The following is an 11,007-nucleotide window of genomic DNA, read 5'->3' as shown; positions in this document are numbered from 1 at the left end:
GGGGCCAGGCATGTGGGTCCACAGGGACCTCATTCAGCAGATTGTTGGAGAGAAAAAATTCTGGCAGTGCAAGTGACTAAGTGTGAATGCCTTACTGGCTTGAGTCATGCTGGTAGAACACCACCTCCTATTTATGCTTAATGATGTCATTCTTCTTTATTCACACATCTCCAGTGTGAATTTATTTTTAATTTCTCTTTTAGATTGTTCTATTAGCTTTATTTCTTCAGGACTGTGTACGTTGTACTTAAATGGTATTGCATTTCCTCACATGTATAATTCTTGTTCAAGGAATTGTTACTCATGAGACCTGGCTTGTAGGGGTGGGAGGGGGTATCTATTGGGGAAACTCCATTTGGTTGCCTCTGCTCAGGTACTGTTTTGAGTCCCCTGACTCTAGATAAGACCCTTTTTTATGTTTGTGGATTGATTTGAATTTTGCTACTTTCGGAATGCAGGTCCCACACGTTATGTAGTACAACAGACATAAAGTTCAAATTATATGATTCCAGTCTGGGAGAACTAACTCTCTCTTCTTGCTGAGAACCTGAGAGGGTGGAAGGACACTTAGATTCCTGTTTGTGGATGGCAGCTAAGTCCTGACTCCAGCCCCAGGTCCTCATTAAATTCCAGACCTGTGGGCTTTTAAACACCAGCCTCTGCACTGGGATGGCCCAGAGGGATGGTATGGGGAGGGAGGTGGGAGGGGGGTTCAGGATGGGGAACATGTGTACACGGTGGCGGATGCATGTTGATGTATGGCAAAACCAATACAATATTGTAAAGTAAAAAAGTAATAATAATAATAAAATTAAAAAAATTTTTTTTAATTAAAAAAAAAAAAGTAAACACCAGCCTCTACAGCCCATCTCTAGTCCTCTTGAGGGCTACATAACCTCACCTACTGCTCCATATCTGACACCTAGGGAATTCCCTCTTCTTGCTTTTTTAAAAATTATTATTATTTCTTTACTTTTGGTCTTAGTTGCAGCACTCAGGGTCTTGCATTGTGGCCCTTGGGCTTTTCTCTAGTTGAGGGGATCAGGTTTAGTTGCCCTGTGGCATGTGGGATCCTAGCTTCCTGACCAGATGAAGACCAGCTTCATCTTCCCAGAAGGATAAAGGAAGAAGATTGTTTCATTGATTTTGTTCCAGACCAGACTGGGCCTCAGTTGTCAGATCTGGAGTTGGTGGTGTATCCAGCACAGGAGCAGAATTGTTCCTAGATCAGAATGATGACAGTAGATCTGAAGGCTTCAGTCCAGGAGCTGGGAAAGGAGGCAGTGCTCTTGGAAGAAGCAGCAGAGGCCCCAGGCTTCCAGCTGAAGCCAGCAGAGTCCCAGCCAGTGGGCATGTCCCAGGAGGAAGGAGTTTGGAACATACACCAGGGTCTACAAGAGCTGCTGAGCAGAAATACCCACAAAGTACCTGAGCCTGTATGTGAGAGGGTGGTACCTGCTTACCAGATCCTAGCCTTTCCTGAGCAAACAAACATCAAAGATTGGACAATGACACCTGAGTTCATCTTGCCTGAGTCCCAGAGTTTGCTGAAATTTGAAGAAGTGGCCATATACTTTTCCCAGGAAGAATGGGAACTACTAGATCCCACTCAGAAGGCCCTCTAGAATGGCGTAATGCACGAAAACTATAAGACTGTCATCTTTCTAGCATTATTTGTGCTTCCCAAACCTAAAGTAATCTCCTGTTTAGAGCAAGAGGAAAAGCCATATATTCAAGGATCTCCAGTGTTCAAAGACAATCCTGGAGATCTGCTTTCAGAGATAAAGCTGAAAAATGACATGGAAAATCATCAACCTATGTGTCTTTCTGACTTAGAAATACAAGCACCAGGAGACATAGTATCAAAAAAAAGCCAGTGTGAATGTTCATCAGAAAACAACGGGCAAAGAAAATCGTGATGATGTACATAGGCTGGGGAAATGGCACCAAGATTTTCCAGTGAAGGAAAGAAAGAAACTTTTCAACTGGTGGGAAGAAGAGCTGCTGAAATTTACGGAGCTTCATATGAAAGAATGTGCAACAGAGAAGCTTTTTAAATGTCAGGAACGTGGAAAAAGCTTCAGAGTTAGCTCTGACCTTATTAAGCACCAAAGAATTCACACTGAAGAGAAACCATATAAATGTCAACAGTGTGATAAGAGGTTTAGATGGAGGTCAGATCTTAATAAGCACTTAACAACACACCAAGGAGTAAAACCATATAAATGCTCCTGGTGTGGGAAAAGCTTCAGTCAAAATTCATATCTCCACACACATCAAAGAATTCACACAAGAGAGAAGCCCTTTACATGTCACGAATGTGGGAAAAAATTCAGTCAAAATTCCCACCTTATTAAACACCGGAGAACCCATCTATAACATATGCAAGCTTCGGTAAATGCTCAAGACGTTGACACCAGAATTGACACCAATGAAGAAAAGCTTATCCAGTGTTCTTAGTCTAAAAAATTTACCAACCAGAGTTTAACCTTAAAGTTTATGAAAAATTTCAAAATTAAGAAGCATGAAGAATTTTTTACCAGTGGAAAATTTGGTGATGTAAACATCATGTCTCACAGAAAGAAATTAGAGTTGACTGTGAGAGGAAACAGGAGTAGTTAGTTGTACTACTTACTGTTTTTACTTGGAACTATCATTGAATTCCTTAGGAAAATAGGGGTTCTAAGAACCTGAGTAAGGGAAAAAGCTTTTGGGACTGTAGCTGACAAAATAGCAACACCAGCTTCAAACAGCAGATGCAGTCATGAGTCACCAGCCTTCTGTGGTCGCAGAGGTAAATATTGTTTTTCATTGATCTTCCAGCCACTGTTAAGCACATGTGATAGAAACATTTGTAGCATAGTTCTCCAAAATAAAAAGCAGGAATATATGTTTCATTGCATACATTGTCTTCCAGGTGGTCGACTTAGCAGTTTCAATAGTCTTTTGGGGAAGAAATGAATTTTAATATAAAGTTTTCCAGAAACAAAACAAACAAACAAAAAAACAAAACCCCAGGTCCTCTGCACTGGAAGGCAAGTTCTTAACTACTGGATCACCAGGGAATTCCCTTTTTCTTTCCTTTGAGACACGTATTCCTAAACTATTTGAATATTCAAGTATTTTAAATAATATGCTGTCTAGTATTACTATGTTTTAGGCATAGAAGGGAGTGCTTTAGCATGTTCTTCATCTACGATCTTGACCTAAAACTTTAATAGAAGTTATTTTTAGTAAAATACATTTTTAGTGTTAATTTTGTAAATAATCTATTTCCTCACTCTCTTATTTTTCTAGCAGATTTAAGATGCTTCTCTTTTTCTTCCTTTTAGATGTACAACCATGATATATAAATAATGAGTTTTGCAAACTCCTTTTTATTAATTATATGTTTAAAGTCCACCCTCTTCTAATTGCATTGGAGGAAGTTCTAGAACAATATCCAAAAATAATGATGTTATCAGACCCCCACTTGTATCTGACTTTATCAGAAATGCCTTTCGTACTTTAGCATTAAACATATTCTGACTTTGGTTTTGAGAAATGTTGTCCTCATGATAAGGGAACACCCCTAAATTTTCATTTTATTAACAGGCTTATAAGAAATGGGTGGAGGAATTTTATGAAACGTATTTTCAACATCCCAAAAGGCAATAAGATGGCTTTGTCTTTTGATTTATTTAAAATTAAATTTTATTGTCAAATTTCCTAATATGTTACCATCCTTAATTTCTTGATTCATGAAATGAACCTGCCCTGGTCTTGGTGTTTTACTCTTTTAATGTATTTCTGGCTTGATTTTGATGTATACATATATATATGTACATGGACTTCCCTGGTGGCTCAGATGATAAAGTGTCTGCCTACAATGCAGGAGACCTGAGTTAAATCCCTGGTTTGGGAAGATCTCCTGGAGAAGGAAATGGCAACCCACTCCAGTATTCTTGCCTGGAAAATCCCATGGACGGAGGAGCCTGGTAGGCTACAGTCCATGGGGTCTCAAAGAGTTGGACACGACTGAGCAAATATAAAATTTATATGTGGAGATATACGTTTTTAGACTGTTTTTCTTTTTCATTTCTTTCAGAAGTAAAATTAATTTGTAGCTTTGTTTTTATTAGGTTACAAGATTAATGATTTACCAATTTTAAAAAATGAATTAAGATATTTTCCACATATCTTTGCTCTTGAATACTTTAAACAGCTTCAGAAATATCTGTTCAGTATTTGAAAGATTCACATGAAATGATCTGGGACTAGGGTTTTTTAGAAGAATTTTCTTAATTTCTTCTATGTCATTAGCTTCTTTAGGTTTTCTGTCTCTTTCTAATCTAATTTTGGTAAGATCTATTTTCATAGAAAAGCATCAATTTTATTTGACTTTTCAAATAAACTAATCATAATAGTAAATAATAATCTCACACATATCTATCCTTCCTCTGTATATGGGGAAAGTCTCTCTTTGGCATAATTTTGTATTGTTGTGCTTTTTCCTCCTGTTTCTCCTTTAAAGGAAGTACCAACATCCACATTTTTCAGCAATCCAGCTTTTAAAATTACAAAGTTACAGCATTTAGAGTTGTGTTGTTTTTGTTTTCTTGACATTAATTTCTGCTCTTACCTTACTGTCTCCTTATTCTGCTTTTTTGAGATTTGTTTTACTTTTTATAATTTCTTGAAATAGTAATATGTGAGTCTTTGTATACTTTATTTTTATTTTTCGTTTTGGTTGCACCATGGGGCATGCAGGACCTTAGTTCTCCAACTAGAAGTCAAACTCATGACCCCTGCTTTGGAAGTGCAGGGTCTTAACCATTGGACTGCCCAGGGATTCCCCTTCATGTATTTTTTCTTTAATGACAGTTAATATAACTGGACTTTCCTGTAAAATAGTGGATATGCACCTTCTGTTGAACTTCAGGATAACACTCACTGGAGATAGCCTTTGGGATTTATTATAAGTACTTTCCAGAAGACTTTGGTACCTTAAACCCAAGGGACAAGATAAGAACACTCGGTGAGATTTGAATATGCAGAAACTTGACATGAAAACATTGTAATAACTGAGGGAAAACTGTAAGACATTCTCAAATGTAAGGAAAGATTAGGAGTATTGTCTAGCTGGAAGGTATGGCAATAGGTTGGTGGTAGACATTTGGAGGGGCTTCCCTGGTAGCTCCTGGAGGAGGAAATGGCAACCCACTCCAATATTCTTGCCTGGAAAATCCCATGGACAGAGGAGCCTCGTGGTCCACAGTTTACGGTTCATAAAAGGTTGGACACGACTGAGCGACTAAAACACCCTGGTGACTCAGCAGTAAAGACGTAGCCTGCAATGCAGGGGGCTGCTGGAGAAACGGGTTGAATCCCTAGGTGAGGAAGATCGCCTGGAGGAAAGCACCAGAAACCCAGTATTCTTGCCTGGAGAATCCCATGGGCAGAGGAGCCTGGCGGACTACAGTCCACAGTGTTGGAAAGAGCCACACATGACTGAAGCGACAGCAGGCACACAGATGTTTGGAAGCAAGATCACACTGGAGCTTGAATCCAAAGCTAAAGTTGCGAGAATTTCTGTAGGCTGAGCAGAGTCCTTTTTGGGCATTTTTTGTAGTAGAATGCCACAAGCTCAGAAGGGGTTCTAGCTGGGTTCTAGCTCAGATGCTAGAACTAGGGTGCCAGAGAAGATCAGGGCAGAGAAGCAGGATTGAAGTGGTATGCATGAAAGTAATCACAGAAGTCCTCAGTGTTCTAAGGGAGTGGAGGGAAGAGAGGAAGAGTCAACGATGAAACTGTATATAAAGGGATTTAAAGACAGGAGTCTGAGAAGGGGATCTGGAGGAGGAGACCATGGAGAGCAGTCATGGAAGCCAAGGGGCAGAGCCGCGCTGAGCTATAAGGAAGTGAAGCTGAACACAGGTGAAGGAGGGTGGGCTGGAGGTGAAGACGCCCTTTCTAGAGGATGCCCTCACTGCTAATACTAAACTGGTGAGGGTTAGAGAGCAGAATGGAAGCACTGGTGGGAAGTAAATTCTGAAGAGAATGCACTCTTCACCCTTCAGATCTTTTCATTTCATTCACAATTAACAAATAAAATACTAGAGAATTGTTGTTGCTGTTGTTGGGACTAGGAGGTCAAACTTCACCTTACCTATCTGGCTAGCATGTGTTCAGTGGAAGATATTAAATGATGTCTTTTGTCAAAGAGAAGTCAGCCTAAAAAAAAAAAAAAAAAAACCAAGGAGGTGTCCTAATTTTAGAAAAGATTTCTACAAATTTATTTTAAACAGAGGTTTGTAAGAGTACTAAAATATTATTTGATGTCAAAGATTGTAGATATGCTGAACTTTTCGATGATATGATGTGCAAAAAATGCCTTGCAGGCCCTCAATCAATGTTAGTTATCCCCCACAACCACCTCCCACTCCCAGTGCAAATCTATGCAAATCAGGCCTGGTGTTTGTTCAGAGGGAGCTATGTTCTCCCTGCTTAGAAATTAGATTAGGTCTTCTTGTCTAGGGCCAGATGCCTCTGTGTATCTCCTAACCAGATGCTGTGAGCTGACCAGTGTTGACCTTTCCAACACACATCAGCATTCACCCCTTCTAGGCTTGCTCATTTTACCTGATGTCTTGTAACAGGATAATTACTTTGGAAGCTTCTGGGCAGATCTCCTGCTCCTGGAGGGATGTGGAAAAAGTCACCCATGCAGTTCTCTGTGACTTACCTACCAGCAAATTTTCACACTGGCCATGGTGAGCTCTGGGACAAAAAGGGAAGCCTAACCAGATTTTAGACACCTATGTAGCCCCATAACTGTGTCAAGGCTATGCCTTGGCCAGAAGGAGAGGAAAGATGGAGAGGAAAGAACAAAGGGCTTCCTCTGGGGTCTGTGATGAAAAGTCAATGCCTAGAGAACAGTAAGTATACATTCAAATGACATTATAGTGCTATGTGATTATGAGAACAAGAGTTTTCCCATTGCAAGATTTTTTTTTAGCATCCTGAGAAGCAATTGATCATGTCTGGACCCATCCTCTCTGAGCATCCACTAACTCTCCTCTCTCAGATGTGCCACCTGACTTGAGAAAACTGAAACCATGTACAAGCACACAGCGACTATCTACAGTAACAGAATTACTCTATTCTATTCTCTGCATCAACAAGAGTTGACTCTTTCACCTATCTCACCCAGAGGATGAAAACTGAAACTATTGTTTGTTACTGGAAGTTTTTAAAAAAATTATTTAAAAGATCATTCAGCTACTCAACACTTCAACAGAAAACCTCAACTGACAACTTCCCAAGGTTCTCTGAATCCTTGCTTCTTCTCCTGCTGTGGCCATGAATCTTAAACTCTTATTTCGTGATCTGTACCCAATTCTAATCAAGCCTTTCCTTGAAAGTGCTTCTGAAACCAGACCCCAAAACGTTATAGACACCCTGACTTTGCCTTTTCCTCTCAAAGACACTACTAAGAGTCTATCTTACTGAAAAAAGAGTGAAGTCAGTCTTGTCTTAATGACAGGTTGTCCTGGTGCTGTTTGGGGGAAAGGCAACATCTGACAATCTCTTCTGACATCTCCGCCTCTCCACTAGTTCTAAGCCATTCAGAATTCAGATAATGGTAATATGAGTTAGAGATGCTCTAGTCAAGCAGAACAAAGACCTTAGTCTTATCTTAAGCATACACAGCCCAAGGTGATCCGCCTGGCCCTACATGTTTTTTCAATGTATTGCTGCTGCTGCTAATGCTCACTCAGTCATGTCTGACTCTTTGCGACCCATGGACTATAGCCTTCCAAGATCCTATGTCCATGGAATTCTCCAGGCAGAAATACTGGAATGAGTTGCCATTTCTTATTCAGGGGATCTTCCTAACCCAGGGATCAAACTTGCATCTCTGCGTCTCCTGCAATGGCAGGTGGGTTCTTTACCCCCAAGTCACCTGGGAAGCCGTATTTAATGTATTATTTTCTACTATTTGTCAGGTCAGAGGCCAGACAACGGGAATTAAAAGCTGATGCTATATGGAGTCATCCTGTCTGCCTTTAGCCCACATCTCCTTTGTGAGAAAAGAGACATTTAAACAGATAAAATACATTCATTATATGCAACAATATTGTGCAGAATAGTACTTCTTAAACAACGTGTGGTGAAAAAGAAATCTCCTCCTCCGTCCAAATCCATTGTGGATCAATACTTTTGTAAAATCCAATTGTGTTCGTTATGGCTGCTACAACAAATTAGCACAAATTGAGTGTCTTGAATCAACAGAATTGCATTCTCTGGCAGTTCTAGAGACCAGACGTCTGAAACCAAGATGTTAGTAGGGATATACTTCTTTGGAAGTTTTACGGGAGGATGAGTTCTTGCTCCTTCCAGCTTCTTATAGCTCCAAGTGCTCCTTGGCTTGTCGCTGTTGTTGTTGTTCAATCACTAAGTCCTGTCTGACTCTTAGGGACCCCATGTGCTGCAGCATGCCAGGCTTCCCTGTCCTTCACTACATCCCAGAGTTTGCTCAAACTCATGTCCATTGAGTCAGTAACGCCATCCAACCATCTCATCTTCTGTCACCCCCTTGTCCTACTGCCCTCAATCTTTTCCAGAATCAGGGTCTTTTCCAATGAGTTGGCTCTTTTCATCATGTGGCAAATGTATTGAAACTTCAGCTTCAGCATCATCTTGTCTTGTGGTGTATTACTTTAACCTCTGCTTCCATCTCTATGTGACTGTTTCAAGGACTCTCAACATTGGATTTAGGGCTCACCTGGAAAGTCCAGGATGATCTCATCTTGCCATGCTTAACTTAATCACATCAGCAAGACTTTTTCCAGATAAGGTCACATTCACAGGTTAGAAGTGAACCATTGCTTCTGAACTCCAAACGACAGTGCTTTACAGTGCACCTTAATACCTTAATGCACTCTGCTATTTCTGACTCTATTTCAGTTGAACTTGTTCTTTTAAAATAATTATTTATTACAATTTTCAAGTCAGAAAAGTTTTATTCCAAAGTAATGACATATAAAATTGTGTATAAGTTTAAGGTGTAAATCTTCTTGGTTTCTCAATCTCTAAACTTCTACCTTAGTTTTTCTATTCTCTTTTTACCTCTAACTAAAGGTAAAAATAATTGTTATGTATTTTAATTTAATTGAAAGCATAAAGAGAGCTTGTATCTTTTTTATGGAGGCTTATTCTCCATAAGAAACCACTTCTTTCTTTATCCTGCCTGATATCTCTTCATTTGATCCTATTTAAAAAAAAAAAAATTCACCGCCTAAATCTTTGACCATAGCTTTTATCATGACATCCCCCTGAAAATGTCCCTCAAAGGAGCTGAGGTTCCAATAAGTCATAATGGCTCACTCCTAACTCTGGAGTAAGAGTGAAAGATGTAGGCTTCTAGCCTACCTAAACATCTAAACATTATAAAGATAACAAACTACTACAAATGTGCCTTCATGCAGACATGAAATGCCAAGTTCAAATTGTGAGTTCTCAGACCTCTCAGAGCTCCATATTAGAATATGGAGACAGGGAGAGGGTCATCTCTGGCCCACAATCCATCGCTTTCTCTTCCTGTTGCTGTTCAGTTGCTAAGTTGTGTCCAGCTCTTTGCAGGCCCATGGACAGCATGCCAAGCTCCACTGTCCTCCACTATCTTCCTGAGTTTGCTCAAATTCAGGTCCATTGAGTCAGTGATGCAATCTAAACATCTCATTCTCTGCCACCTGCTTCTTGTGCCTTCAATCTTTGCCAGCATCAGGGTCTTTTTCCAGTGAGTCAGCTCTTCACATCAGGTGGCCAAAGTATTAGAGCTTCAGCTTCAGCAACAGTCAGGGGTTGACTGCCTTTTGCATTGACTGATGTGATCTCCTTGCAGTCCAAGGGACTCTCAAAAGTCTTCTCCAACATCACAATTTGAAACCACCAATTCTTTGGCCCTCAGCCTTCTTTGTGGTCCAACTCTCAGATCCACGCATGACTACCGGAAAAACGATAGCTTTCTTCCTACTGTCTGCTCATTCTTGAATTTGGAGGATTCTCGTAATACACAGAAAGAGGTGGCCATCCAGACAGTGGGGGAAGGGGCAGATTCTCTGTGTGGGCTGTGCCATCAGCTCCTTGGATTTTTCTTGTGGATTGGGGGAGGGTGCAAGAGATGAGGGGCTTTGGATAAACCAGTGGGGCAAGGAACAGGATGAAGTGGAGTTTAAAGGCTATGGTGGCCTCCAAGTTTGCTTGTGAACATATTGGGTTCTCTCTACATTTCTTCCTTGGGGAACTGTTATTTCTAGCCCTTGTGCTAAACACAAACTAAAATGAAACACAGGCCAGTAAAGGAACAAACACATAATCAAATACAACTCTAAAGTGAAGTAGAAAATAAGGGTAAAAGGAAAACTAAATTAAGGGTAAAAAAAGGGTAAATATTAATAAAAGAAACAAAGCAAAAATTCGTGCTGGAAACCCCAAAAAGATATGATAAAGGATATTTAACATATATGATGCCAATGTTAAAACCAACACAAGAAGTTAAAAGCATGAAAATAGAGGCAATAAAAGATTTAATGGGAAGAAAGTGAGCCCACAGCCCCAGCTCTTTCTTCCCGCAAGGAGAGTAAGATAGAAAGCACTTAAAGATAAAAAATTAAAAGCACAATCTATAAGTAGATCAATAGGTGCAGTGCCTGCACATAATACCTAGTGAAATAATGCACACAGAAGGGTTATGGTCTTAGTAGACAACATCAAAAGTTATATAACAAGATACCACTTTTTTCTTATTTAAACATGTTTTTAATTGTAATAATCCCTCCCAATCCAGTTTCACTTTCCATATTTTAGTTACCCATGGTCAACCTCAATTCAAAAAAATGGAAGATTCCAGCAAAAACTGTTCATAAGTTTTAAATGTCATGAAGTTCTAACTAGTGTAATAAAATCTCAAGTGTCTTGCTCTGTCGTGTCACTTGAATGATCCCGTTGTCCAGCATCTCCCAT

General features: G+C 39.9%; 1 pseudogene; it reads left to right on the top strand.

The window, feature by feature from the left end:
• The first annotated feature begins 1,051 nt into the window (after nt 1-1,051).
• LOC783043 (zinc finger protein 75A-like) lies at nt 1,052-2,705 on the top strand (annotated as a pseudogene).
• The last annotated feature ends 8,302 nt before the right edge of the window (nt 2,706-11,007 follow it).

This window comes from Bos taurus, chromosome 3 (assembly GCF_002263795.3).
Source record: "Bos taurus isolate L1 Dominette 01449 registration number 42190680 breed Hereford chromosome 3, ARS-UCD2.0, whole genome shotgun sequence".
Taxonomy (NCBI): domain Eukaryota; kingdom Metazoa; phylum Chordata; class Mammalia; order Artiodactyla; family Bovidae; genus Bos; species Bos taurus.
This window is presented reverse-complemented; position numbering and strand designations above follow the sequence as displayed.